Source organism: Podarcis muralis, chromosome 4 (genome assembly GCF_964188315.1).
Source record: "Podarcis muralis chromosome 4, rPodMur119.hap1.1, whole genome shotgun sequence".
In the NCBI taxonomy this organism is placed as follows: Eukaryota; Metazoa; Chordata; class Lepidosauria; order Squamata; family Lacertidae; genus Podarcis; species Podarcis muralis.
In genome coordinates, this window is record NC_135658.1 from 57333217 (window position 1) to 57339216 (window position 6000).

Sequence of the window (6000 nt, forward strand, 5' to 3'; positions counted from 1 at the left end):
GAACAATTTCCCCTCCCTTCACAGAAGTTCACAAACTGCTTTGTTTTCTGAGCAATGGAACTTTCTGAGCCTCTGTACCAGCTTCCCCACTTACTATCAGAGCATTCACTGCCAAATACAAAATACAATATATATTAGGCTGTATCTAATGTCCTCTGCTAGCGCAAGGGTTCTTGCGTTAGCAGACCGGTGAGTTTTAATATTCTGCAACAGTGAAATCCAGGGCAACAGCCGCGTTAGCAAAAACTCATTACACAATAGTTTGTGCAACAAAGTTACCAGCAACCTACTTAAGCATTTTTCTCATGCAAATATTAGTTCTGCTGGCACTAAACATTTCACCAGCGCAACAAGCATACCCCTAAGTGACCCATTTTTTTCTACACAGTTTTTCATATAGTGTTGCATGGTTGTGCAGCAATACAGAAACCCAAACACAACAACCGTGATTTGATTTAAATAGCTAAACATCTTTATTTAGGTCAGGAAGAGGTAACTGATATCATTGTTTATTTTACTCTGTTCACCATCAGTTCTTGGTAGAGATAGCAAGGAAAAAAACCTTCGCCAATATTCAGCTCTCTGTGGTTACAGGCAACGAGGCTTATTATTACAAGGCTGCTTCCATACTCTTACTCCATTTCTGTACGGTGTTTAGCATTTGTTTTAAAAAATAAATTTACTGAATCAGTTTCAAGCCTGATGTATAGCGATGCACAAAGGAGAGTCATTCGTTGGGAGAGCCAAAGGATCTGTCTGTTTCAAGAGAGGCTAATTTGGAGCTCAATGATAATTGATGGACAGATCTCCACAATGCACTGCCCTTACCACACCAGTTTCAGCCTTTTGCAACGGGAATGGATGGGGGAGGCACTGGGCATTTGCACTGATTACAGATTTTTCAAGCCGCTGATAGGGTGGGTGGGGAGAGAGACCAAACCTGCACAAAGGAAAAAGAAGAGGACATTAGTATGAGAAGAAAGGAAGTGATGAGAAGGCAGGAAGAGACAAGTGGATCTTGACACGAATAAGGAGGGCAATGTTAGGTCAAATGGCAAAAGCACAGAGATTTCATTCAAGGTAATTTACTTTTAAAACTGTTAAAATAAAAATGTAAGGTAGAAAAATTACTGAGCACCAACCAGGACTGATTCTCAAAGCACAAGCATGGAAAGAATGGTCCCTGATCCTGTATATAAGCCTAGATTTGTGAGAAAGAATTTGTCAGTATCCATCTGTAATAATGTTATCAGCCCACCAAGCAGAAAAAAGGAGAAGAAATAGACTGAGTTTTCAACTAGTATAATTAGAGCGCAATCCTGTACAGGAGTTTTGCTAGCGAAAGGTGTGATCATCATCGTCATCATCATCATACCCCACCCATTTGACTGGGTTGCCCCAGCCACTCTGGGCAGCTTCCAGCATAAACAGAAACATAATAAAACATCAAACGTTCAAAACTTCCCTTTACAGGACTGCCTTCAGATGTAAGGTATTCTAAAGGTCATATAGATACAGGTAGGGAATGATGAAATATTTTCACACAAATGCTTACAGGTTTGAATTCATCTTACCAAAGAGAGAAATGCAGAGTTTAGGTACCATCACGCTAATTTAGAAACCCTCAAACCCTCAAAAATGCCAAAGATATGAGTCACCGCTCTACAAATTGCTGATTGACAATGAGCTGAATTTTTGTTTGGTAAGTAGGTGGTCCCCTGTAGATGCTTTGAAGAAGGAGATTACACATTGGCAAAGACATTACTAAAGACATGCATTGTCAGCAACACTCTGCTAGCAACTGAAAGAGAACTTCAAAGAGGAGGCTTGTGCCAGGATGATGCAAAGCGTTAAGAATTCATGACATCAGTGCTGGAATGGAGTAGAGGTTTCACACTAAATTCCTGTACATATTTGCTTGTGGCTACTTCCAAGTAGGTGTACTTGGCCTTGTGGCCTTCATCAATTCCCTAGAATCTAGGGCCTAGATCAAGCTCAACTGGACATCAATAACACCTACTCAAACCACTTATATTTTGCCGGTAATGTGCTAAACTACAGATAGCAACAACACTTGAAAAGTAAAGTGTTGAAAAAACTAAAAGATGTCAGTAGCTGGCATGAAATTTGAAACGTGTGTGGCCATTTCCATATAAGTCCTTGAAAAGCGTGCCAATTACCATGATCAATAATTTGAAACTGGAAGTGACAGAAAAGCTATATTCACAAGCATATAATTGCTGGATGCACTTCTAAATTTCCATGTAATTTTTTGTAAAGTGCAGGTGAATGTGGCTGGGAAAGTAAGATATCACTGTACCTCAAGCCTGATCACTCCACAGCCAACTAAAACCCTAAAACTTCCTCCTAAGAAAAACTCTGGCATTGTATTATGACTAGTGATCTCATAGTTCAGGAAGGGCTGCCTCCATTTGCTGGCTGGCACAGAGTCTATGCTTTGCTGATAGCCCATATGCCTGCCTTTGTTCTCTGCTAATGGCCCATCTTTTTGAAGATCTGAGTCCAGCTATTAAGAGACTGACTTCCAGTTTAGTTCTCCAAGCATTGGTTAAATTCTAACACTTACTAAATCCAGGAATTATGGGTATCTGGAACTCATTACCCCTGGCACCCACCAACTCAAAACAATATCATTACTATATTAACATGACATATCCACAACTAAGCTGGGAAAAAAGTGCGAGATGAAGTTGATAAAGCTGCACTTCTGTTCACACTCACTTGGGGGTAACTGAACTCAATGGAACTTACTTCTGAGAAGACACAAATAGGATTGTGCTGTAAGAAATGTAGACTGTAATAGGAGTATTTGAGCTTTCAAGTTTACAGAACACCTTTGAGACGGACACAGAACCCCCTAGTCTGTTAGGCATGACGTCAGTCACAGCAACAAACCAGTGTGATTTTCCATGAGTTCAATGTGACGACTAAAGCTGTGATGTGTTTTGGTCTCTGTGGTCATTTAGCAGGCAATTAGGGCCTGATTCAACTCTTTGACATTAGTAACAAGATGTCCACTAATCTTGGCATTGGTTAGACAGTTCTTAAAGCCCCTGTGGTGGTGGTCTTGCTGATGTAGTTCGCATACAGTCTACAGGGAGACTGCTATGCTTATCTTACATATTTAGCATTTGTACAAACCATGAGAATACTGGGCAAGGTGTAAAACTGGTTAGCTCTTCCTATTCCCTTGTATCTACATATCCCACCAAATTTAAGCAACATTTAATTAATTTATATGAGTGCATCATGTACCAATAGAATTACTGCCAATGTTGGGTTTTTTCATATTAATTAGGCTTTTCTGGCATTATGCATAAGACAATAAAAATATGGTACTGTTGTATACTGAGTGCTAAATCACTTACTGAAATATTCCCCTGACATAGCCCTCTTGCTCATAAGATATATTTTTAAAAAACAAAGAAACCCTGAAATATTTTTTTTGATAACTTACAGTTGTACGATGCCGCATCCTGCAGGGAAAACTAGATTTATCCACACATCATCAGAGGGAGGAACACAAAGCCTTAAGAACTGAGTAACTGAATTACTAAAGCCGGTTTCCTTTCATGGGGCTTGATAAATCAGGTGTATTGCTTCCACTGTGGGAATGCATAAGGGTGGGCTCAGTCGTGTGTAGAACACTGAACAGCAGGGAGGTTGCCGAAAGAACTGTTGCAACACACATTGCTGGCTTTCCCTGGCGATATGTATTCCATTCATTTCTCATCTTTTTTCTGCTTTCCTATAATTGTTATCCTCTCTGATGCATCATAAACTGCCCTCTCTTACGTCAGATGCACTGTTGTAATCCCCGCCCGCCCCTGCCCTTCTCTGTCAGGAAAACTCTAATCCTCCTCTTACTGGAGGACACTGGAGCTACATCACTGACATTTTCAATTGTACTCACCAGGAAAATCAAAAAGCAGGAAGAGGGGGGAAATAAAGAGTGGGGTTATATAAAATCAGCCAAGGTAACAGTTACAGTCGCCCGGGTAGAAAATTGTGATTTAAAAAGACAACAACATAAAACAAGACATACGATCAGTGCTTACTTAAAGGTCAAATGTATTTTGCACACTCCATTCACAAATTCCTTGAGGATTAACTATATCTGCAGAACACGAGGAGCTCAGCAGAATTTCTGAATGCCATTTAATCATACCTCAATATGGTATTGCCAGCAGGCGGCCTGTGGGTGTAGGAAGAGGATGCAGCCCTTTAAACAGCATGTGTCTGCAATGATGTTTACACAACAATTCTGCAGGGCCCAGATTGCCCCGTACACAGCCAGATCCCCTAACAGCACAACCCTTTACATCAGAGGTAGCCAGTGTGGTCCCTCCAGATCTTGCTGGACTACAACTCCCACCACCCCAACCAGAGGCCAATGTGGCACCCCATTTATAGAAAAGCCTTCCCAGGAAAGCTTGCCTGGTGCCGGGAGTTCACGCAAGCCTTTAAAATAACTAACCTGAGCCTCTCGGGATTGTTCTTTTATAATCTGTGTTTTTAATACGGAGGAGTGTCAGGTTCCATTCTGTTGGATTTGTCTAGCTCCCCACTCCTTTTTTAATGGTTTCGCATTTTACTTTGCAGTATCTGTTTACCTGCGGTTCTGGGGAAGCGGTGTTTGCTGCTCAGCACAGCCGCTGCCTAGTCCAGGGGCCATTTTTCCTTCATGCGCAGCTGTGGGTGGGACCCTCAGCACCTCCTCCTTCTCCAGCCACAGTAGCCTTGGCAGCAAAGGCCCCTTTGAATGGGCTAATCCGGGGACATTGGGGGCAGGGTTGCGGTGCTACAAATTGAAGGCCACATCCGGGGGTCCTTGCTCTTAGGGGTTCATCGTGGGATTAACCACCCACCCAGTCTGTATGTTTCCTGCCCAAAGGCAAGCGGGCAGGGCAGTGTGATGACTTTGCTATGGTATTTTCAGTTGCCATATTCAGGGCCAGGGAAGAATTTCTCCTGCAAACAAGTTGGCTGGTCTGCAGGCTTTTGCCCATCTCATAGCATTGGGTTGGATATTTATGTGATCAGGTACCCTGTTAAAAGGGTCCAGGAATGTGTGTCTTTGTCCAAAAGTCTACACACAGGTCAATGGGGTCAATAGCACCCTTCCCAATGGTGGCCCTGGTGGGATCATACCACCTGGTTCATGTTAGGGGGATGGATCCCCTCCCCCAGTCAGGTTCAACCCAACCCTACTTATCAACCAGCAGATGAGTTGATTGATACCAGATACATCCCTAATACCTTGGCCAAAACCTACTTACATCTGTAATCAATCAAAGTTGTGGCCTATTTCAACCCAATACCAATGTCCTGTGTCTATTTCTATGCTTGGACTCTCACCGCAATGGCTGCAGGCACCATGCGCCTGGGAACGAAATTGCATTGTATTTTTTACTTATTTACTGTAAGCCATCCAGAGAACATTTATGTTACGGGGTGGCATACAAAAGTTATAAATAAATCCATAAAGTGTTTTACCTGCTTTGAGCCCACAGGACAGAACTGCCACAAATCCAAATGCATGAAATACGGCTTTCAGGATATTCTGGCGGCTTCCATCCTTCGAGTGGCTTCCGTCTTGGCCTCTCTGCGGAATCCTCAAGCCTCTGCAGCTGCTGTGCCATTCATTAGGGGACGGAGCTGAGATAATTGCTGCACTCCTGCGCCAGAAATAATGCCAGCCTGTCCACTTCAAATCCCACTTTTCCATTTCAAGTAGCAAGGCCAGTTTGCTTCTCCTTCACAGCTTTCGGATATTTTGCACACACAGCCGGTGCTTAGCCACCGCATTTGAACAAGGAGCAGGATTTGTTCTGTAATTCTTAAGATGAAAATGCTTATCATTTACATTATTTTTTTTTAAAAAAATCAGGGCAGTGCTTGGAAGTGCTTGTTCTGTAAGCCCCTGTCTGCAGTGGCAGACCTTGGGGGGGGGTCTCAAATTTCTCTGGCACCCTGTAC

The 6000-nt window shown here is 42.7% G+C and overlaps 1 long non-coding RNA gene across 1 annotated transcript; it reads right to left on the reverse strand.

Moving 5' to 3' along the window:
- Positions 1-449: 449 nt before the first annotated feature.
- On the reverse strand, positions 450-4844 carry LOC144327517 (uncharacterized). The gene is made up of 2 exons (XR_013392589.1): positions 3479-4844; positions 450-940 (listed from the first exon to the last, which is right to left on the reverse strand). It is a non-coding gene; the product is annotated as an uncharacterized LOC144327517 (long non-coding RNA).
- Positions 4845-6000: the final 1156 nt, after the last annotated feature.